This window comes from Crinia signifera, chromosome 4 (assembly GCF_055691185.1).
Source record: "Crinia signifera chromosome 4, ASM5569118v1, whole genome shotgun sequence".
Taxonomy (NCBI): domain Eukaryota; kingdom Metazoa; phylum Chordata; class Amphibia; order Anura; family Myobatrachidae; genus Crinia; species Crinia signifera.
Window position 1 is genome coordinate 71,130,546 of NC_139220.1, and position 25,238 is coordinate 71,155,783.

At 45.8% G+C, this 25,238-nt stretch overlaps 1 protein-coding gene across 3 annotated transcripts in view; it reads right to left on the bottom strand.

Annotated features, from left to right (window-relative positions):
* Nucleotides 1-22,420, bottom strand: part of P4HA2 (prolyl 4-hydroxylase subunit alpha 2) — a 100,229-nt gene extending 77,809 nt beyond the window's left edge. Inside the window, exon 1 of one of the 3 annotated variants that reach the window (XM_083181831.1) lies at nt 22,105-22,420. The gene's annotated coding sequence lies outside the window, so the exon portion shown is untranslated. The remainder of the gene's footprint in view (nt 1-22,104) is intronic. The other 2 variants (XM_083181830.1, XM_083181829.1) reach the window with 2 other exon arrangements.
* Nucleotides 22,421-25,238: the final 2,818 nt, after the last annotated feature.

Genomic DNA, 25,238 nt, shown 5'->3' on the forward strand with positions numbered 1-25,238 from the left:
CTCAGCAGAGCCCTTCTAAACGACATTGTCTAAAAAAGTTCAGTGTGAATGGTTGAAATAAATAATGAAGCACACATCATTAGCGACCACCCATTATCTGTGCACAATGTTGTCTTTATAGCCAATTAAAGGAGCCTTCATTGACTGATATTGTTTAATGATATTGGTCAGTATATATGCGATATCAAAGTTGGTCCTCAGGACCCCACACAGTGCATGTTTTGCAGGTCTCTTCACAGAATCAAATTAAATAATTGGTGTCACCTGTGGGGTGACATGGAAAACGTGAACTGTGTGGGGTCCTCACCTAAAATACCACAGGTCACAAGCAGGAAGTGCTGGTCACATGGCTGCCTGGACACAGAAGACCACTCTGAAGCCAGTGCTGATGCTTGTAGACCTAAAATACACCACTCCCCTTGTATTGCTGGTATAGGCAGTTGGATTAAAAAAAAAATTAAAATGGAAAGTTGTGGTAAAGGAATTGGTGGCTCATCAGCTCTTCTCTGCCTCTGAGTATGGAAGTACACACTGGCCCATCTGTTTAATAACCGAGCCCCTGAAAAAATCCAAAGCAATACAGTATGTAACACAGCCAAGCAAGCAATATCCCACCACCTGCTCTGGACCAGCCTATCAGCTATAGAATATACTGCTACATTTCAATGTAGTAACTGTTATTACAGGGGTCTAATGTATCTCCAGAGGATACAACACGATCCTACAGTATATATCTTCAGTAGTTTGGAGTACTGGGAATCCGTATATGTAATGTAGTTTCTACCAGCAGCACCTCACCATGGGCCTTATTCTGGTCGGTGCGGCTGGATGGAATATGCGGCCAGGACCGTACGTCCGAAACCCCGCCTTCCATACGGATCGCCAACTCCGTCCGTACGCGGTAAGAAGCTGTCCGCACGGACCGCAAGTGTATTTCTCAAGGAATACGCCTCCTCTATCTCAGGTAACCTCCCCCATCATTCGATGGTCGCAGACCATCGAATGCAGGACCGAGTGTTTTACACCAGCTCCCGCAACCTGAGACCACACGGGCATTTCTCCGTGCAAAAGCAGGGATCTGGGCGGGCAGCTGACATCCGGCAATGTCATATGTCCGCCCCCTACACGTGCGTCACGGCCACATTACCATACGTACGCCCAGCGTTCTCATGGGAACGCCCATGAAACGCGGGGCGTATGCATATGGAAATGAGCCCAAATAGCCCTTCACGCCCCTCTCCACCCCCTGTTCGTAGTGTTAACATTTCATGCAGAATTTGGCCGTACGCCCCGCTCGCACATGCGCAGAGACGCCTCTGCACATGCGCAGACAAAAAACATCGGCGGCACGAACACACGCGGATATTACCGCACCAACCAGAATAAGGGCCCATGATCAGGCTCTCTAACACAGGACTTAAGGAGTAAAAGCTGCACGATTTTGTCCCAGTTTTTCATTTGGCATCCACTCTAGTGTAGACGTGCAGGTGAACATTTCACCAAAACCCAAATAAATTTCAGTTTACACAACTTTATATAGCTAGAGTGCACTAATTGCCACTGTAACGTTTATATATTTTTCAACCACAATATAGACAAGTTTACATTAAATTGCCAATGAATTTAATCAATAGCGGTATTTAGAATAAAGAACACACACACACAAACACAAAAGTATTACTCATGCTATAAAAGTTAAAATGCATTACCCAGTCTTCTTGTAAGGAGGAAACATGCAAAAATATGGTAACCACCACACTGGAGTACCCAATATTTACTAACAAATATTTACATTTTATTGAGCCGTCAAGCAAAAGGAAGCCCCCATGTGCACTACTTTTGTGTGAACAGCTGTTAAAATACCAGAGGGGATATTTACTAAAGCTTCTAAAAACAACAATAGTGAGGGTGCCCATAACAACCAATCAGATTCTGTCTATCATTTTTTAGGATGCAATAGAGAAATGATAGACAGAATCTGAATGGTTGCTATGGTAAACATCAGCTCTTTTAATTTTTTAGAAGCTTTAGTAAAAGCTACAGATGTGTCCTCAATCATCATGTGGCCTACATTGTAGCACTTCATATACAGAATTTCCCCAATTGTGAAGGTGCCATCGATGGCAAGCATGCCCGCATTACTTCCCTTGGAAAAAGTGGTTATTTGTTCTTCAATTACACTAGTATATTCTTGATGGCTGTAGTCAACGCCAACTATGAATTTATATTTGTGGATGTGGGGATAAATAAATCAAGCCTCCGATTGGGTCAAAATATGATTGGTCTAAAAATGCACATGCTACAGTGATATAACTATATTGTTAGAACAACGCCCCCAAATCACAGGGAACACGTGCATTGGTGGGGTTTGTGGAGGAGTGTTAGTTGAGGTGGTTGGAGGGTGGTTGAAGAGGAGAGTTGCCTATTGTTTTCTGTGATTATTGCCTGATATTGTAAGGTTACCTAGTGGGCTTTTATTAGCATTTTCATTGGTTCAGCCATAATTGAAATTGTTTTCACATGCTGCTTTTTGGAAGTGGTATACTGCAGTTGCCCACACACTACAGTGGTTTTCAGGCCAATCTACCGATTTTCGCCTCACTGCCTCGTCGGTAATTGGCTGAGGTGATTGGCCTATATTTTTTCTTTTTGATTCTGCTGCCGCTGTCAGCAGGTTCACTCAGCACTTCCCAGACACTGTGGACTGCCCACCCCACCAGGACACTGCACCCACACCTCGCAGGCCAAGACACACATTGGTGTGTGCCACCACTGGCACACACCTATTGGTTGGACTCAACACATCGTGGGTGCTATAAAGCACCCGTGATGTGTCGCTGATGTATCCGATCTGACAGATTGAACCTGCAGCAGGACCACTCGCCTTGTCGGAGGGGGATGTCAAACACATCCAATTTGACCGATTTCTCGGCCCGATCCTTCAGACTCAAATCAGATAAGTGTATGGGCACCTTTACAATAACAGTGGTCAATAACCGTTTTTACATATCTTGCTACTTATCAGGATAAAGAAAGTTATAGTTCAGCATTTTGCAGGATGATAAACAGTCAGGGTACTTCTGTAGTAGCCCAGCGCCAATTTACATACGTACGCTTGCGGAAGGAAATCGCGTAGCATCGCATGTCCCGTTTTAGTGCCATGCGATCCATGCAATGCAATCCCAGTAGTTTATATGCATAAAGTACTTATAGACGTTTGTCAGTTACCGTATCTATGTGAATAAGCTTAAGCTACGCAAATAGCGTAGTCAGTCAGAACTTACGTACAGTAAGTGTTCCCGGTCACTCACTCTGAGGTGATTTGGTGACAGTGATGGATGCTTCTCAGAGTTTTTCCAGTGTTACAGTGACCGGTGTGCACAGCGCAGGCATGGCAGGTGAGCAGATGTCCATGTTCACCCTGCCTACATCAGAGGAGGAGGCTGTGCTTTTTTTTCCCAAGAAAAGCAATTGCTGCCTGTTACGCAGACTTGCGTTAACGGGCATCTGATAAGGTTTTCTGTCAAGGAAGGGACGTGACGCTGCCACATCAAGTGTTGCCGCAAGAGGATCAGCATTCGAGGAGACAACTGGTTCCCTGGATGGCGGCTGCTGTTCCTGACCCCGGTCCGGTTTCTCTACTCCTGGGCACATGAGCTTACCAGTGTGCAGTACTGCCAGAGGGAGCTAAATATGTCTATTAAGACGATGGTGCAGTACAACGGCCTCATGAGGGATGCCTGCACCATGGATCTGCTGTCACAGCCGCAGACCTAAATTTGAGGCCCTGGGTTGGTGGTGGAGGTGGATGAGACACTTTTTGTGAAGAGGAAGTATAATGTTGGGAGGATGCTGCCCCAGCAATTCGGTGAAGGGAGACAGGGGCCTGCTTCCTGACCACCGTTAAAAGGCGAGACGCCACGACCATTATGTCTGCCATCAATGCAAATGTCGCTCCCGGGTCCGTCATCTATTCCGAATGCTGGAGGGCATATAATACCCAAGAACTGCAGCAGGCTCGGTACGAACATTGCAGGGTGAATCACCGCTACAATTTTGTGGACCCTGAATCAGGGGTGCACACCCAAACCATCGAGAGGCTGTGGGGGGCCGCCAAATGGCGAAATAAAAGACAGAGAGGCACTGCAAGGCACCACTTACAATCCTATCTACAGGAGTTCATGTGGAGGAAAAGTTTGGGAGCAGAAGATCCGTTTCAAAGAATCTCACATGCTCTGACCCTACTGCCAAAGGCTACTGCAGTGCCCTCTCAGTGACTGCATTTTTTATCATTATTTCATCTTTTCTTATTATTGTTCATAAACTTTTAATCATTATTCATAGCATTCTTTAATCTTTTTTGATTGATATTATTGTTCATAATCTTTTCATTATTCTTGCTATATTTGGTACTTGTTTCCTAGCACAGCGCCACCGATTTTGATTGTGAGCATCGCGTCGGGAAAAATTGCGTCGATCGCATCGCATGCCATCCAAATCGCATGCGATGGACGCGATTTTGCATTGATTTTAATGTGAAATGCCCCAAAACACACCATTTTTAAAGTAACCACCCCTGATGTTTGAAATGGCCCTCAATTTTAACGCCACCCCGCTATAGACGCCAACCCGAAGCGTGGCGAGCGCAGCGAGCCCGCGAGGGGCGGCAGTACGCGTCCTCTGACCTTTTCATACCCCTACTATCCACGTCGGCGTGGAGTTGAGAATAGAAGTTGTGGCGAGCGCAGCGAGCCACCGAGCCCGAAGCGTGGCGAGCGCAGCGCGCCCCGCGAGGGGACGCGGATACCTTCACAGGTATCGCAGCCCATCGCGGGCTTCACAGGTATCCGCGTCCCCTTGCCACGCTTCGGGCTCGGTGGCGAGCTGCGCTCGCCACACTTTCTATTCTCAACTCCACGCCGACATGGATAGTAGGGATATGAAAAGGTTGGAGGACGCGTACCGCCACCGCTCGCCACGCTTCGGGTTGGCGTCAATAGCGGGGTGGCGTTTAAAATTTGGGGGGCCATTAACCATGCTTTTTACACATATTCAATGTTAAATGGGCCATTTTGGCCCATTTAACATTGTCACCTATGTGACAATGTTGATATGTGATAATGGCCCGCGACGGACGCGATCAACCTGATTTTCACTTTAACATTGTTCCCTATGGGGAAATCACGTTGATCACATCGCGGCCCCTTATTAGGGGCCGCGATGGCTGCGATCAATGCGATTTTCACTTTTACCGGCAATTGAGCCAGTTAAAGACAGAAAATAGGGTCCATCGCATACCTTAAGTACCTTAACTTTAAGGCATGCGATGTACCACGACGGGCGCCGTGCTAGGAAACAAGTACCTTATATTTTATGATAATTATTATTATTAAGTAAATTCAAAGTTTAATGTTAACATGTGTCCACATTACGGTTTCAGATGTGTTGTATGACTGCTGTGAATGTGTTCCTTAACCCCCCCCCCCACTATCCACACAACCCTGAAGTGTGCGAGCGCAGCAAGCCCCTCGAGGTGGCGGCAGAACGCGTCCTCCCGACCTTTTCATTCCCCCACTATCCACGTCGGCGTGGAATTGATTTTTCTATAGTGTGGCGAGCCCAGCAAGCCACCAAGCCCGAAGCGTGGCGAGTGCAGTGAGCCCCACAAGGGGACGTGGAACACATGTAACGTTATCCGCATCCGCTCACCTTAGGGCTCGGTGGCTTGCTGCGCTCGCCACACTATATAAAAGCAACTCCGCGCCGACGTGGATAGTGGGGGTATGAAAAGGTCGGGCGGATGCGTTCCGCCGCCACTCGCCACGCTTCGGGGTGGCGTGGATAGTGGGGTAACTCTGCACTGATAAGGCTTAGAGGTGACGAGGATAGTGGGGGGGGGGGGTGTAGAAATAATAGTACAGTTAATGTGGATAGTGGGGGGGGTGTAGAAATTATAGTACAGGTAATGCCATCGTACCCTAAAAAATCTCATGCAATCGTTTGCGATTTTACATAAGGTTCAATGGCATGCGATGCGATGCGATACGTACGTGTTGAAAAAAGCAGTGAATAAATTACTAAGTAACATCGCATCGCACCTCACGTATAACAGGCAGGAAAAGAGCAGTGAATAAATTAATTAGCAAGATCTCATTGCATCGCACGCATGGTATAACACTAAAACGGGTACTGCGATGCGATCTTCTTACGGAGAATACCACACTAAGCAAAGTGCTTAGTGGGCACACGGGTACTACATAAGTACCACAGTCAGTACCTACTATTGTATACTACACACTCAATATTTTGATAATATTTTTTTTTAGTACTGGATTGTTTTTATATAAAAATAAAATTCTAAAATTTACTTGAATCACGGATGAGAAATATACAGCAACATCAGAGAAACATTAAAATGCTATCAAGAAATTTGAGCCCCGTTCTTTCTGTAGCATGTTAAGGATTCCACTTACTTTTCTAACCCCTGCAAATGCCAGTCTCTCAGTTCCCTTATATGATGCTCTCCTTTTTCCTCTTGTTAACCCCCCCCCCCCCCCCTAATAGTTTTACAGAACCACAGATGGGTTGCCTAGGTCACATATTTGTCTGCTTTACAGTACAATGTAGCCCATGTTCAAAGTGGACTGCACTACAAGGAATCTTAATTTCCTCTACTAAGATGGCTGCCAAGACTACTAAGCATGTACAGCACCATCTGTGTGAGAGTGCCACATGGGAGACAGTTGCATACCACTTAAGCCCTTCTGAGCGATATCTATTACTATCTCGCCTGGTGCGTACATGCAATATCTTTAGCAATGCGTGCTCCCGCGTATTATTAACAACCCCCTCCCTCGTCCTGCATGTACAGACAAGGGACACTTTTTTTATCTTTTGCCATACCCCCAACCCCCCCGCCCCCCTCCTTTGATCCCTTCCCTGCTGGCATTGCACTACATTCCCTTTATTTCTCCTTAATGCTCCCTTTTATAGACAGAGGTCATGAAAAATAAATGAATAGTGAAAACATCATTGTACACAGAAAAGCTCATGTAATAGCCAGCCTGTACTTCATCCTGCGAGTAGAATCGTTTGCAGCTAAAAGCCATTACTGTAAACTAATGTAAAAAAAAAAAAAAAAGTTTAACAATTGCTAGTAAAAGTTTTAAGACATGTATAAAATAACTAGAGTTCCTCTTTGGGAGAACAGCAGAGCTACAAACAGCAGCCTGCTGGTAACGGGTAATGTACAGAGCGCTAAGAATCCAATATATCTCCAGGGAAAGTTTAAGCTTTTAACAGCAACAGAGCATTTGTTATTGCTATTGTTTTATAGTAATGACTTGTGTACAGAAAGTGTGAATATAGGGAATTATTACTGAGGTTATAGATGTATAGATTCAAGCAAAGGACTGTTTCATGCAGGGAAGAGTATGATCTAAGGCAGGGATCCTCAAACTATTTTGTTCTGGGACCCCATCAGACAATACAAATAATTACATGACCCCAGCAAGTTACAAGTCAGTCATCGGGACCCCAGACAGTGCATGTTTTGCAGGTCTCCTCACAGAATCAAGTGAAATAATTAGCTCCACCTGTGGATCTTTTAAAATGTGTCAGTCAGTAATGAGTGCACCTGATTGGTGACCTGGAAAACATTAACTGTGTGGGGTCCTGAGGACCGAGTTTGAGAACCACTGCTGTAGAAGGTCATCACATCATATGTGAAGTCAACAGACAGCACATACATAGCAGCATTGTGGAGGCACAGAGTGATGGGAGGAGTCTAAAATGACAGACAATTCAACATACTCCTTGAATCACGACTGAGACTAGAAAAGTCATCAGCCTAATGGTCAGCAACATGGAGTCTCCACCCCATGCTGAGAAGGTCGGGACCCACAGTTTGAGAACCGCTGATCTAAGGAGTAGCAAACGAAGGGCAAAATCTGATAAATTGCTATAGGTAACATCTCATTCTTCAATAGAACTCTCATCTAAAGCTGTGCACAAACGGTGCAATATATTGCTCAGCAATATATTGCTCAGTGTCTCCTTTTCATCAGTGACCAGAGATGGTCGCTGATGAACAGGAGACTCTGCCGGGGGAGCACCTGCAACTATTAGGAGACTGAACACGGGAGCGTGCACCCCACAATTTATTGCTGCAGCACAAACAAATTGCTGGCAATATGGTCGCTCAGCAACCATATTGCCAGCGATATTGCATTGTGTGTATACAGCTTTAATAAATTTACCCCTATGTGTCAATAAATAAATATGTTTACACAGTATCTATTGTACATCACATGTACAAGTCACTTCTCTAAAAAATGAATATATTGTAGTGGTCACTTGGTTGGTTGCATCATATCTGGACTAATTTAATGTAACATAAGTAATCATAGTGTAATTTTATCAAAGGACCATTGCTACGGTTATGATAATATATAATTTTATTACATAAGATGGTACTTGTTGCCTAGCAGGGCGCCCAGATTTCCTACGTACGCTAACGTAGTGAAATCGCATCACACGGCCCTTTTTTGTGGTGTGAGATGTGATCTCAGTAGTTAATATGGTAAAACCTAAAACACCACCACTCTCCACGCATCCTCCGACCTTTTCATACCCCCACTATCCATGTTGGCGTGGAGTTGATGTTATGTAGTGTGGCGAGTGCAGCGAGCCACCGAGTCGGAAGTGTGGCGAGCGCAGCGAGCCCCACGAGGGGACGCAGAATACATGTAAAGTAATCCGCGTACCCTCGCTACGCTTCGGGCTCGGTGGCTCGTTGCGCTCGCCACACTATATAAAATCAACTCCACCCCGACGTGGATAGTGGGGGTATGATAAGGTCGGAGAACACGTTCCGCCACCGCTCGCCACGCTTCGGGGTGACGTGGAGAGTGGTGGTGTTTTACCATATGAACTACTGAGATCACATCTCACATCGCATCGCATGGCCCTTTTTTGTGGTGTGAGATGTGAGATGCGATCTCAGTAGTTCATATGGTGCGATTTCACTCAGGGTTCAGTGAATAAATTAACTACTGAGATCGCATCACACATCACATTGCACGCATCGCAAGGCACAAAAAGCAATGCGATGCGATGTGCGATGCGATTTCACTACGCAGAATAGCCCACTAAGCAAATAGCTTAGTGGGCGCCCTGCTAGGAAACAAGTACCCATAATATACAAGGAAACAGATTACTAGAAAAGTATAAAATATGTTAAATAATCTGTGGGTGTCTCTGCGATATTACAATAAGGCGCAGACTCTGTTTATGAATTCAGTTATCTAATCTCTCCAAGACCTTCCAACTGGGAGACACATGTAGTGCCTGCATCACCTACTTCCATGCCAAGAATTATCCAGCTCTGCTATTAATTACAGCCACATAAATAAGAAAGAATAAACAATTAGCTTTTAAAATAAACTTAGCAGAGAGATTGAGGCTGGTCCTATAACCAACGATTTGCGTGTTCAGAAAAGTCATTGTCGACGCCCTGAAGAAACACAAGACATTAGTGATTCTAAATAAGAGGTTATCATAGACTTGTTTGTGGATGTAATACAATATCTAATCATGGACTTATTAACGTAGTACCAATATGGAAGAAAAGTTGCAGAACTAGCCCTGAAAATTATAGACCGGTCAGCCTTGCATCCATTGTCGGGAAAATATTAGAAGGAATAATAAGATGGTATCCAAAATTTCTTAGAACAGTGAAGGTGATATTTCAGGCTTTGCATGGGTTCGTCAAAAATAGATTATGTCAGACTAATTTAATTAGCTTCTATGAGGAAGTCAGCAGGGGACCGACATAGGGAAACCTGTTACATAGTAGGTGAGGCTGAATAAAGACTTGCGTCCATCTAGTTCAACCTATGTTTATAGTAGCTAATCCCTTGTTGTATAGTATGTTCTGATATTTTAAAGACAGATTATGTTACTTATTCATACCCATGGATGTTTTTAACCAATAAATGTTTATCCAACCTTATTTTAAATGTATTTATAGTGTCTGCCGACACCACTTCTTCAGGAAGAGAGTTCCAAAGTTTGACTGTTCTGAATGTAAAGAATTTTTTTCTTCTAGATGAACAAAATCTTTTTTCCTCTAATCTAAACTCGTGCCCTCTCGTCCTAGATTCCTGTCTAGCAGAAAAAAGGGTGCTGGACAGGTCCTTATATTGGCCCCTGATATATTTGTACATGTTGAGCATGTCCCCTCCTTAAACGTCTCTTCTCTTGTGTAAATAGTCCCAACTTGCTTAATCTCTCCTCATAGCTTAAAGTCTCCATTCCCCTAATAAGCTTAGTTGCTCTTCTTTGGATTTTTTCTAATTCTATGATGTCCTTTTTATAGTGTGGGGCCCAGAATTGCACTCTGTATTCGAGGTGCGGTCTAACCAATGATTTGTACAGAGGCATAATTACTTTTGAATCGCTAGTTTCCATGCCTCTTTTAATACATGCTAGAGTTTTATTGGCCTTTTTAGTTGCTATATTACATTGAGCACTACACCCTAGTTTGTTGTCTATTTGGACTCCTAGATCCTTTTCGAGTACTGAATTACCCAATTCATCCCCACTTAGGTTATAACTAGCACACTGGTTATGTCTCCCAAGGTGCATGACCTTGCATTTGTCCACATTGAACCTCATCTTCCACTTTTTTGCCCACTCGTCTAGATTGTCAAGATCATTTTGAAGCGTGGTGACATCTTCTGATGATTTAATAACTCTGCTCAGTTTTGTATCATCCGCAAAGATGTTGTAATACTTCTTTATTTCGCTAAAGCTTTTGACATGGTGCCTCATAAAAGGTTATTAATAAAACTAGGTCATTAGGGTAAGGAGATAAAAATTGTAATTGGATTAAAAACTGGTTGCACAATTGGGGACAGAGAGTGGTGGTAAATGGCATTCATGTCAGCTGGGGTAAGGTCCAAAGTGGAGTCCCACAAGGTTCAATATTGGGACCCACCTTGTTTAATATATTCATTAATGGTATAGGAAGTAACATACAGTAATGAGTAAAAAAGCAATATTTGCTGACGACACAAAATTGAGTAAGGAAATTAACTCAGGAGAGGATGTGGATACACTACAAAGGGACTTACATAAAAACTGGAAAGGTGAAAAATACAGTTTAGTGTTGATAAATGTAAAGTAATACATTATGGGAACAAAAATTAACAAGCTACTTATAGGCTAAATAGAGTTATAATAGGGAATTCTGCTATAGAGAAGGACTTGGGGGTCATCATAGATGAAAAACTGGGTAACAGTGCACACTGCTCAAGTGCAGCAGCAAAAGCAGGACACTGGCATGCGTTAAAAGGGGAATGTGATAGTGCCTCTTTACAAGGCATTGGTGAGACCACACTTGAAATGCTGTGTTCTGGGCACCGCATCTTAAAAAGGACATAATGAATTTGAACAGGTACAGAGAGGGGCAACTAAGCTAGTACAGGTTGAGTATCCTGTATCCGTGCATCCCATACCCGAATTATTCCAAAAACCGTGTTGTTTTTTTTAATAATTCGAATCCCCCCCTCCAACCCGTTTTTTTATACTTACCAAGTCCCCCCGCATCCACAGCAGGCCTTCAGCATCCTCTCCGGCGTCTCCAGCAGTCCCAGGATTGCTTTGCGCGAGTACGTGCGCGCGCCGGTGACGTCACCGGCGCACCTGGGAACTCGTGCAAAGCACTCCTGGGACTGCTGGAGATGCCGGAGACGGTGCTGAAGGCCTGCTGTGGACTCCGGGGGACAACGTGAACGCCGAGGGACCACCGGGCACCACCAGGGGACAGGTAAGTATGCCTAAAAATTATTATTCCTAAAACCGCAAAATTACCTTATCCGGAATGCTCGTGATCCCGAGCATTTACGATAAGGGATACTCAACCTGTAAAAGATCACTAGAATACAAAGATAGGTTTACTAGGCTGAATATGTTTTCACTGGAAAATTGGAGGTTGAGAGTTGATGATTAGTATAGCATGATTACTATCAGCAACTACTGTTAATGAATTTAAATCAAATCAGAACTGGATACATTTTTGTCCACTAAGGGAATCCTATAGCTATGACCTACTCAAGTCAGTAGTTACAAAAATTGTAACAGTAGTTGAAAATTGAGGGACTAATGTCTTTTTTCAACCTTAATTACTATGTTACTATATTGATTATTGCTTACACCAATTAAAAGGACAGTCAACACTAAAGATGGAGCAGCACTTAATGTAATTGCTAATTCAGGTAAGAGACAGTGGTATGAATTCTTATCGAAAAGCACCCTTTTTCTCAATGGACAAAACCATGTGCACTGCAGGTGGGGCAGAGGTGGGGCAGATGTGCAGAGAGAGATAGATTTGAGTTAGCTATTTTGTTTCTGTGCAGGGTAAATACTTGCTGCCTTATTTTTAAACTGCAATTTAGATTTCAGTTTGAACACACCTCACTTTCTCTGCACGTTACATCTGCCCCACCTGCAGAACAACATGGTTTTATCCATTTGCGAATAAAGGGGCTTTGCAATGAGATCTGAATTAGGCCCAGGGTTTGCGAAATCTATGGTCTGATTCAGAGATAGATGCAGAAGCAATCACAGTTGTCCTTCTCCTGTATACATAAATGTGCAAGAACTGAGCCACTATCAGAGTCCATACACTCAGGGCCTTATTCTGGTTAGGTCGGTGCAACGTACGTATGGTCCGTTTCACCGTACGTTTACCGTACGCGGACGGTGAGCGTAAGTCCACCCACAGAACAGCCGCATACGGACGGTCACAAACACCGACAATGGGGAGTGGCGTACACTTGAGCGTACGCCACCGTATACGGACGGGTCTCCTCTTAGACACCGTTAGCTGGCGTACAACAGAGCGTATGCCACCGTATACGGACGGGTCTCGTCCGTTTTCACACCGACATATTCCGTATATCGGAGCGTACGCCACAGTGCATGGACGGGTCTCGCCTTTTTTCAATGGAAAACTCAGCGTGTGTCACCGATCGTGAGAGTGAGCGTACGTCCGTGCACGGTGGCATACCCTTCACATATATGGCACTGCAAATCTTCCCTTTCAACTATAATTAAGACAATTAATTAATTATTCTAACTGTTATTCAATAATTGTTTTCTAATAACTCAATTGTCTACCTTAATGAACACCCTAATAAAACAACATTTTAACCCTCATTACATGTATATTTATTATGTTCTAATGTTGCATTTTAATCACTATCTATGTGTCCCCACATTGGTTTTACTTTTAAATAAAGTTATGTTGGTGTTACAGTGAAAAAGTTGACACATGTCGACTTCTATGGATTGAGTGTCCTGCTTTTTAAAGTATACAAAAACACTTACTGAATGGGTGTAGATGGTTATAAAATAACTACCTTGACATATATAACCAGGTCTTAGAATGAATCTTACCTAAAATTAAAACAACCTTTACATGTAGAGAAGTGTAGAAAGATATGCTTCCAATGTGTTTGAGGGCTGTGTGTGGCTTGCGGGTAGTGAAATCATGGTTTTCACTTAATAGTCTGCAGCATTGCTTATTACATTCTGGTGTAGTAATCAGCGTTAATTAGCAGACCCAGGCGTCCGCTCTCATACGGTATCTCTAGGGGTGGTCTGAGGCTATCTTTGGCGTCCGCCTGTTTTTGGCCCAAAATGTATGGTGCGTTCGCCGATCGAGCGGTTGTTGCACCGTACATATTTGGTGCACACCCCCGTGTACGCCCATGTTTACGTCCAGTTTTCCTCATTATTCCGGCCGCTCCCCTAAAAACGCCCATGCCGCCCACAATGTCCGTACTCTTGCGGACAGGTTTTTTCGCACGGAGACCCCTCCGTGAGCGGTGTGAGGTCGCCGCACCTGCGCAATGCGAAAGCTATGCATGCGCAGATGAAAAAAAAAAAACGATCCTCCCGTATATGGTCCCATCGTACCGAGCAGAATAAGGCCCTCTGTAACAGTGATTGGTACCTTCTTAGACACCAGTAACACCATCAATACCTGCATTATTTTAAACCTCCTGCAACAGCACCCTTTTATACACCCTTTCCTTTTACAGCCTATAAGGGTGTACTCAAATAAGTGACAACTAAATGGATACACAATGCATCGACCCTACTTGAATCAATCCCTCTGTGGGAAATTCAATTCTTTTCCCACTTTCTCTCGCACCCAATCTCTCATCTAAAGTGAAACGGCAATATTCAATTATTTTCCCAATCAGGTGTGCATAACCGGGCACCCATTACTTTTCACACAAACTTGTCACTAAACCCATATCAAATGCTGCCAAATTTCTTCATGGTACCTGAGGAGGGTGCAAGCATAAATAATGGGCCCCTATTAGCACAGCAATTGGGTGCAATAGGTCAATAATAAAAAGTTCAAGTGTCTACATCGATGCCAAAATAGATGCAGGCACAAAAGTCGACAATTAAAAAGGTCAATATGGGTTTTTAATTTAAAAAAAAAATTGTGAGTTTGAAAATCGAATAAAATGGTAAAGTATGAAAAAGTAAAAAAAAAAACCTCCTGTATAAAATTGACGTCAGCTTTTTGTCTACGTTGACCTATTATCATCATGACTGTTGACTCACTATTTCTAATTTAATTTCTGTTTTGTTTTATTTTTCTTCTGTTGAATGATTTCCTTGCCAACCTGGCAATGCAAAACTTCAAACACCGCCAATTTAAACAAGTGCACACTATCCATGCTAGCAAAACATACAACAATTTTCAAAATCAACATAAAAAAAAGAAGGCTATTCTTGTTTTATTTGGTATCCAGTGTAATGAACTAATTAAAACACAACAGTTGAAATGACTAATGCCCAATGCCACTCTTCACAAGCATAACAGTATGTATCATTGCTGCATGATTGTAAATGCTGCATCATAAAATGACAGCCTTGCAGGTAGAATACAGATTTGTGATAGAAAAGATTTAGGCTGCATCTACACAATGCGTTTAAGTGGGACCCTTCCTGTGGGGCCTGCTGCGCTGCAAGGAGCCTGCACAGGCGCTCCTATGTGGGCCTCTACACCTATGCGGTGGTGTCACGGCTGCCGGATCCTACCGCATGCTACAGAAGGACCGGATGGCAGGATCACCAAGGTGAACACATGCATTTCAATGCTGCACTGTGTTCCCCTTGAGATACGGTTGGCGGTGATGGTCAGAGTCCCTAGCGGCTGTGGTCTGGGTCCCCATAAGTGGCAGTAGTCCAAGCCCCCATCAGTGGTGGCAGCAGGGGCAAAGAAAAAAAAAATTACATTTCAAAATGGCCACGGCCAGCCAATCACGGCTCCCTTGAGCTGGCTATATTAGCCAGCACGAGACAGGGGACAGGCACTCCGACGATGTAGGAGGAGCAGAGAAGTCCTGGTAGGTGGCGATCACGCAAAAAAGCTGAAAAGGCTGCCACCCCTAGGGGAAGAAAACAGATGAAGATGCTTAAGCCCTCGGAAGGTGGCGGCCATGCAAAAGAGCTTTAAAGGCCACCACCCTCCAGGTGAAGATGCCGCAAAGCCCTGGTGGGCAGGGCCAACCTGGGTAAAGAAGCCGTTTAATAAAACATTTTTAACAATGGTGTTTGTGTTTATATTATGCTGGTACCTATGGTTCTCCCAAGTACCAGCATGTGGGGCAGGCTTTCAGGGACCTGTAGTCCCTCTGTAAAGGACAATATTATTTTAAAAACAAGCTATGAACCCCACACCCACCACCCAGGGGGGCGGGGGATAGCCCAGAGATTCAGCCGAGAAGACGAAGGAACCCTTTATTTGGGGGGTCCCCACCTTCCCAAGAACTCAAAGCCTAGACTGGCTAGTTAGGGTGAGTAATGCTTTGGCCATGGAACCCTGTCAAGTGTGTCCCCTGGCTATGGCATTACATCTCCTGCTAGTGGAGCCTGGTGCTGGTCCCTAAAATACAGGGGGCCCCACTCACTTTTTCCCCTGTATTTTGGGAACTTGGGCTGGCACAAGAGCCCGATGCTGGACTCTAAAATACAGGGCACCCCACTTACTTTGTCCCCCATATTTACGGAACTAGGGCTAGTTCCAAAAGCCCAGTGGTAGTCCTGAAAATACAAGGGACCCCTACTCACTGAGGGATGCCAAAAACTGCATCCGGATAAAATGCAATGTGTAGACCAGTGTTTTTCAACCACTGTGCCGTGGCACACTAGTGTGCCTTGAGCTGTTCTTAAGTGTGCCTGCAGATCTAGAGCTGCCCAAATCAGTTTACAGCCACCACCAGTTCAACTGTTATTTACTGGTCTCTTCTTTTCATGTAAAGGGCCAATGTATTTTAATTGTGTTACCTGTGGGATCAGTGTGATTGTTTTTTTATATGGGGGTCAATAGGTTTGTTTTTTTCCTGTGGGGGCCAATGTGTTTTGCCCTGTGGGGATCTCATGGTGTGTCTTGCCAATTTTAAAATCTTATTAGTGTGCTGCAAGGTAAAAAGGTTGAAAATCACTGGTGCAGACACAAAAAACTGCATCCTTCTAAACAGCTCCTGATCGACTGCATCCTGTTAAACCGCTCCTGTTCGACTGCATCCTGCTAAAATGAAATGTGTAGATGCAGCCTTAGGACCCTGGGGCCAAATGTAATAGGGTGAGAGTTTCAGAAAGTGAGAGATTTGGGAGAGTTTTCCCATGTTTTTTAAAGCAGCAATCAATTACACTGCAAAACCAGGTTGATTTTGCCATGTAATTGATTGCTGCTTTAAAAAACATGGGAAAACTCTCCCAAATCTCTCACTTTCTGAAACTCTCACCCTATTACATTTGGCCCCTGGAGTCCTTCTGTAGAGTGGTGTGTGCTAGGAGGTAGATTATGGAAAGAAGCCCATACGCTTCTATAGTGTAATTCCATCTAATGATGGCGTTCCCCACTGTATAAGTGGTGAGTGGCCAAACCTCTGAAAATGGCATTTTCTGAGGTTAGGTTGTGAATTTTAGCATTGGTGCTTTCCACCCAATATCATTTAAAATGAACACATACCTGACATCTACAGACACTGTACATTGGTTAGCATACCTCAGAACAGATGGATTTCCCCAGAGTTCTGTGATCTGTACTTTATTACTATTGTGATTTTATGTAAGCACAAAAAATTAAATGTATGATGCATTTATGTATATAATAGAAGCAGTTTAATAATGCCCATGTGATATCTGACAAAGACAATGTAACAACAAGCAGGGAAATTTAGCGTTTGCCCATCAGTACAGTACCTCCCATTCTTACCAATTGGAATTTGCTCATCACACTGAACCCTCGCACTTGCCCTGCTATACATGAGAAGCAGCAAGTAGCTGAACCCTGCACTAAAACAAGTAGAAATAGTATGTTAATTAATTATGAAATGCTGCAGTTATATATGAATATTATGCTTCTGTTCCTTATGTTGTTGAAGACAAGTATGCAAAATGCTGCTGCCCACACAGGGCCATCTTAACAGCAGTGTGGGCACCTGGGCAAAGCAATGCACTGGGGCCCTTACCCATTCTCCCCTGCTAGGGGTGGGGGTGGGGTGCTATCTGCAGCAGCTTTGATGTCCCACGGGTGGCAGTGGGTGCTCTATGTTCCACTCAACATGTAGGACCTGCAGGGGAGGCACCGGAGCACCCCAGGCGGGGGCACCCCAGTGCTCACCCACCCCGGCGCTCGCTGCTCACCCACTCCATGCTGCGGCTCAATCACTCCATGCCGCGGCCGCATCACATCAAAACCCCCCTCCCCCGCACTGGGTGGGGGGTCAGTGCGATGCAGCCGGGCCAGTCGCTCCACAGTGGGAGGGGGGCTTGGGTTCGGTTGCCACCGGGTAGGATGCGCCACTGCAAGGCGCCACGGGGTGGGGGGGTTGTGATGGCGGGCGGGGGTGATGCTACTATGTTACTCCACGGGGGGGGAGTGACAGCCACTCACCTCCATCCAGCAGGGTCTCTGCTCCCAACTACCGCCCTCCAGTGGCCGGCGCCCTAGGCAAATGCCTAAAGCATAAAGATGTGGCGCCGGCCCTGAGGACCTGGAGCAGTAGCTTCTGCTTATTACTCCTTTACTGCACAGGTGGTGAGAGGGAGAACACTAACGTGTGGAAGGGTGCACTGAGCTGAATGAAGGGTCCCTTGTAAATGACTTCCAGGGAGGTAGGGGGGTGTTTTATACGCAGGGGAGGGTTGGATAATGGAGTGGGCTTAATATTCGTCATTTTCCGGTGGAAGGGCAGCTTGTTTGACTGCAGATATCACCATTATCTGGAAATAGATTTCTTAGCCTTCAAAAGTATAAAAACCTAACTTTCAGGAGGTGCTGGGGACTTGGGGATCAGAGATCAGGAGCCAGAGCAATTCATTGGCAAAAATATAAAACTGTACACCAGGCGTTTGGAGCTGGAGCAGGGACCGGATGCTGGAAGGCTGATATCTCTAGTTCTGGGCATAATAGAGACAAGCTACTAGTGTCGACAGAAAGAGGAGAGTCCCAGCGTTTGGAATATACTCTCAGAAAACCTCTAAGTAAGAGAGAACCTGAGAAATATGACTGGGAATGGCAATTAACAGGTCTGATGTGGACTGCCGCTTTGAAGTTAAATATCTCCAGTTCCCCAGGGCAGATTTTCAAAATTCTGGTATCCCTGGAAAAAGGGGATTCTCAGCTATCAGCATAGGACCCTTATACACCTGGGGCCCCTGGGCAAGTGTCCATTAAGCCCATACGACAAGACGGCCCTGTGGTGGCCAGTGGCAAAATAGCAGAATAATAAACATTGGTGGCCAGTGGTGTAGCTTGGATCCACATAGCAGAGCAGCATGTTTACTCTCTTAAAAGACACAATGGGCGGTATTCAATGAGGCTGATTCGCCATGTTTTATGGCGATTTTGTGCTATTTTCGTGCTCTACGGCGTTTTTTTGACTAAAACGGTGAATCACCCTATTCAATGACCAGATGGCAAATACATTTCAAGGTTTTTATCGCCATGATTCACCGAGTAGCAATCGCTATCTTTTTATGGTGAAGTGGAATGTGAACTTTTAAAATAAAGTGTTTTGTTTTTGACATTTGGTGTCAAAAAATCAGGAATTTTATTCTGAGGAGGGGCATGCTATTTTTATTCATGTGCTGTAAGCACATGAATATATATTTAATTTAAAAAAAATATATATATTTTTTTTTTTTACACAGCAGCCAGCAGGGGGCCGGGAGCCGAGCCGCTCATTAGATATTCATATATTCACTGCACCCGATCATTACATATGCACGATCAGGTGTAGTGAATACCCGGTCCCCTGTTGGCTATCCCGGGGGGGGCAGCCTGTGCTGCCTGGCTCCCGGGGAGCCCACCTCCCCCCACAAATGTTCTGGGGCAGGCAGAGAGACTTCCATCTCCCTGCCTGCCACCGTCCTCAGGCTCCCTGCGGCATCGCCGCAGGAGTTAAAATTCGCCGGTCAGGGGCAGTGAGCCCCTGACTTGTTGAATACTGGAGCCGGCGAGGCTCCGGAACGTGGCGGGCAGTGGCAAATGTGCAGCGAATCCTAAACAGCCCAATGAACGTCACACAGCTTCTGCTGGTCAGTGATTGGGAATATTTCCCATATTGCTAGTGTCGCTTAGGTATAAAGTCAGAAATAACCATTCCTCACCAACATAGATTATATAAAAGATGCCGGTACTTGTTTCCTAGCACGGCCACAAATCTTGGCCATCGGGGGTAATTTGAGTGGCCTGCGACGCGACCGACGCGATGCCCCCAATTTTTCCATTGAAATGCATTGAAAACAGTGAAAAATCGGGTCGGTCGCGTCGTGTGCACCTAAAAATGCTTAAATGGTCCAGACGCGATGCCCCCGATTTCCCCATAGGGAACAATGTTAAATGCCTCAATTTACCCGCAATGACCACGATTTCCCATAGGAAACAATGTTAAATGGATCAATTTACCCAAATCAGCATAGGGAAGAATGGTAAATGGGCCAGAAACCCCAAAAAAACCCACAGAGCAGTGGAATGTCCCCCCAAAAGTAGTTGACGCCACCCCGCCATCAACGTGAACCCGAAGCGTGGCGAGCACAGCGAGCCGCGAGGGGCGGCGGTACGCGTCCTCCGACCTTTTCATGCCCTACTATCCTCTAGGGCGTGGAGTGAGAATAGAATAGTGTGGCGAGCGCAGCGAGCCACCGAGCCCGAAGCGTGGCGAGCCCCGCGAGGGGACGCGGATACCTTCACAGGTAAACGCGTCCCTTCGCGGGCTTCCCAGGTGTCCGCGTCGCCATGGACACCTGGGAAGCCCGCGAGGGGACGCGTATATCTGTGAAGGTATCCGCGTCCCCTCGCGGGGCTCGCCACGCTTCGGGCTCGGTGGCTCGCTGCGCTTGCCACACTATTCTATTCTCACTCCACGCCCGAGTGGATAGTAGGGCATGAAAAGGTCGGAGGACGCGTACCGCCGCCGCTCGCCACGCTTCGGGTTCACGTTGATGGCGGGGTAGCGTCAACTACTTTTGGGGGCACATTTCAATGTTCAGGGGTGTTTTTGGCCCATTTACTATTGTTCCTATGATAATTTGGCTAAATTGAGCCATTTCACATTGTTTCCTATGGGAAATCGTGGTCATCGCGGGTAAATTGAGGCATTTAACATTGTTCTCTATGGGGAAATCGCGGGCATCGCGTCTGGCCCATCGCACCCGATTTTTTAGCGGCCGCGATGGCCCCGATTTTACCCCCGATGACCGCGATTATGATCGTTGTGGCCGTGCTAGGAAACAAGTACCAAGATGCCTGTCCCATCACCCTGCCTTATACATAAACAATGAGGATAATAATAAAGGTACTTGTTTCCTAGCACTGCATCCATCGCATGACATCGTATACCTTATTTAGTGGTGTGCGATGCTTGTACAATTAAATATCGCATAGCATCGCATGCCAACAAATGGGATGCTATGCGATTTTTAATTGTACCAGCACCCATGCCATGAGATGTGATGGGTGCTTACAATAAGATGTAACCCCCAGTATCCACGCCATCCCGAAGTGTGGCGAGCACAGCGAGGGGCCGTGGTACGCGTCCTCCGACCTTTTCATACCCCCACTATCCACGTCAGCGTGGAGTTGATTTTAGGTAGTGTGGCGAGCGCAGTGAGCCACCGTGCCGAAAGCGTGGTGAGCGCAGCGAGCCCCGTTAGGGGACCCGTAATACATGTAAAGTAATCCATGTCCGCTTGCCACGCTTCAGGCTCGTATTCCAAGTCCGCTCGCCACGACGTGGATAGTGGGGGTATGAAAAGATCGAAGGACACGTACCGCTGCGCTCGCCACACTTCGGGATGGCGTGGAAACTGGGGGTTACATCTCATTGTAAGCACCCATCACATCTCATGGCATGGGTGCTTGAATCGCATGACGCAATATTCCAGGGGGATGCGATGCGATGAGATTTTTAGGAGCCCATACGAAGGAAATCGTGGGCGCCGTTCTAGGAAACAAGTACCATAATAAACATCCATAGTGAAAGTAGGATTAACATAAATTACTAAAAATAAGTGCACCCTATCCACAACAGCCAGACACATACAATTCATACAGGTTAATAAATAGGGGTATTTTAAAAAGAAGACTGTTCTGGTCGTATGTGGGACCCCGTGTGATGCGCTCAGTATGGGAATGAGCAATGTATACAGCAATAACTCGCTATGAAGCCCTAGTAGTGCCCAGTAACAAGGTACAGTATAGTGTGATCATCATCCACAGACTAATCACTGTTCCCCAGCCAGGAACATGTTCTCTGGCAATGTATGCTAGACTACATGCTTATTACTGGGTCCTCCTGTTGCTGAGAACATGCCGGGGAGGGATCAGCACCAAGTCCCTCTCTGTCCCAACTTTTCCTGCGGTAGAGGGAGAGTCCCTGCTTGTTGTCACATCACACATAAACAGCACCCTGCATTACCCCCCATTATAGAACTGAAGTTACTTCAAGTTTTGTAAAATTGTGACTTTTATTCTCATACAGCAACAAGGGCTGGCGTGGTACTTACCGCTGAGTGCAGTACGGGGAGCAGGCGGGCGACCGGTGCGGGGACAAGTGTGTCAGACCGATGAGAGCGATGATCGTTAGTTAGAGCGCAGCCCCTCACTCAGGTACCACTGCCGCACACACACACACATAGGGCATGTACAGGAACCCGATGATCCCTCCCAGTCAGCCAAGCAGCGCAGCCCACTGAGCGCACAGTTGACGTGGGATCCGGCCAGGCCCCCTTCTCCCTGTGCGGCCGTGCGGCAGGTCACGCTGCTGCTAGGGATGGGGATAACTACGTGTCGCTCGCTTTTCCGCAGATGTCAGTGCGGGATCTATCCCGGGCGGAGGGAGGTACCCGTGCTGCATGTGCTGCTGCTGTCCTATGCTGTGTTAAGTGCTGTACACTAGTAGTAGTGATACGCTCTCCTCCTCCCAGGTCCCCCAAGCTGTGCTGTACTGCAATGCCTCGTCAATTAGTAGCAAGCAGAGGGGGCAGCTGCACCTACTGTACAGATAATAAAACAGATAATTATTTTAAAGTATTCTTATTGGTTCCTCCTAATATCTAACAATCTCTAAAGCTTTCGGACTCTTAATACCACCTACCCCAAATTTAGGAGGAAAACCAATGTGATGTCACTCCTGATTTTATGCTAACCCAGTGGTTCCCAAACTGTGTGCCGTGGCACCCTGGGGTGCCTTGGAGGACTTGCAGGGGTGCCCTGGGATGGTGGCCCAGGACCAATTCAAGTTATTTATGTCCAATATAATAGTCAAATTGTTGACAAACAGAAGTGAATCCTGTCCATTACCACATAACTGATCCTAAGGATGAGATATAAACACAATTTATTTAACTTAATATTTGTTTCTAACTTTCTCAATGAGAAACCTTTAGCCTAGGGGTGCCGCAAAATAATTCTGATGCTTCGGCGTGCCGTGATTCAAAAAAGTTTGGGAACCCCTGTGCTAACCAGTACTAAGGGCCTGATTCAGACCTGTTTGCTATGCTGTGTATACTCGAAGCCTAGTGAACAGGTAAACACTGCCTTGCCGAATGATCGCACCCCTCTCCCGTGCCAACCGCATTCATTATCTAGCATCCAAGTGGATGCATTTGCATAATCATCCACTTTGCATGCGGCCAAATGGGAGAGAAATCATTTGATGGTCATCTAGACTGACTTTTATTCTGATTGCTACTTCTGGGAGAGTGCTGATGTCATGTGATGTCAGCCACCTACCCCAAGCAGATATGGACATGCCTGCATTCGCATAAGAGCGCCCAGCCTTTTCCTGAGTGCACCAACCATTTTTGTGGGCGCGCCCATGAAACGCCGGGTGTACCCCTGCGTCCATGTTGGCAAATCATTGAAAAGTTTTTATTGCACAGCTATTTGCCATGTTGGCAAAACATTGAAAAGTTATTTTAAAAAGAAAATTGCTATAAAAAAGTATTTTAATGAAACAGGTGTGGTGTGTATTTTCTTTAGCTTAAATTATTGTTTTTGTTGAACCCTGACATACATACAGTACATATATAATATAATATATGGTATACATAAACATCCATTTTTATATACACACAGAAAACCCCAAATTTGTGCTCAAATCGAAGTATTGGCAGCACCACTGCTGGATCCCCTGTAGGGATGCCAATCCCGAGGCATTTTTTCAATCCCGGGAATCGGGATTGAAAAATGCTCAATCCCGGGATTCCCGGGATCCCGGGATTGGCATCCCTAATAAGAAAACCACCCCACTCTCCCCCCACGGTGTCTTACTTCGAGCGTCGGAGGCTGCTGGTGTGACACACTGGACTGTGCAACCGGGAGAAGTCGGGCGGCGAGCGGGTTCAGTGCTGCGGCCTGCGCAGCGTGACCCATAGGTGTCGCAACTCGCTCGCCGCCTGACCTCCCCCGGCCGCACACAGTCACGGCTGGTCACAGTGGCAGGCCGCAGGAGGCGAGATCTGGAGCTCCGGGACCGGTAATACAGAGCGGAGGTGCGGGGGCGTATTCAGTTGGCTGCACAGTGTGACGCGCAGCGTGACCTCTGACCACGCTGCGCGTCTGAGCTGCACAGCCAGGACGGGTGTAGCTGGGCAGCGTCTGAGCGAGTGCTCAGACGCTGCCCAGCATTAGACTAGTTTAATCCCGAAATCCCGGGATTGGAAGCTCCAATCCCGGGATTCAAATCCCGGCAATTTTGGGGCCAAATCCCGGGATCCCGCCGATCCCGGGATTGGCCACCCTAATCCCCTGTTAGACAGGACCCAGGGTTTTAGAGATGAAAAGGAAAGGGAGAGCAGGGTGCGCTAATGGATATGATCACAGCCACTGAATAAATAACAATTTATTAAATAACAATAAAAAATGCCCTTTGGGCAACAATAGACATCACAAAGTCATTCACTTCATAAAACAAATGAATAATCTCATTGAAGTAGAGACTTCCAAAGTCGAATAGAATATCCAACGCGTTTCGTCATATAGAATGACTTCCTCAGGGGCGATGGAAGTTTATAATTCATACATCAGAGTTAATTAGCACTGGTCTCCTTCAAAATGAGGGAAATCATAACAAAGATTTCAAAAAGATGCAGTAAATCACCAAGTTGTTCTAACAGGCTTCAGATGTCAGGGTTACAAATACTTCTTAATGTCAGAGAAATCCAGGTCACAAATTAGATAGCAATTCAATAATCACTGGCCAAACATAGGGCAGAATTAGTAAACCACAGACGGTAGCACAGCCGGCATCTTAATGTCAGAGAGATAAGGTCACAGTAACAGGGCGGGATGCTATATCACTCACCGCCGCGGCCCCGGGTGTTTTTCGGCGCCGCTGTATGCTATATCCTCCGGCGGCTCAGTGCTTCTCTCTGCACTTCCGCATTCAGGAGGTTTTCGGTGCGCGCTGCTCTCCTCATAGGGTTGAACAGGAGAAGCGCGCGCACCTTATGCTGTAACCCCCGACGCGCTACTTGAAGCTGAGTGTTAACTCGCCTCCTTTGGCTGGCGGAGAGGTCAGCGTTAATTGTCCAAAATAATAATTAATTGATACATAATGTTGCCTTGTACTTTTGTGAGTGTTTTGTAGCTTGTTAAATATTAAATTTTGTTTGATTTTAATTTTTTGCGGTTTTAT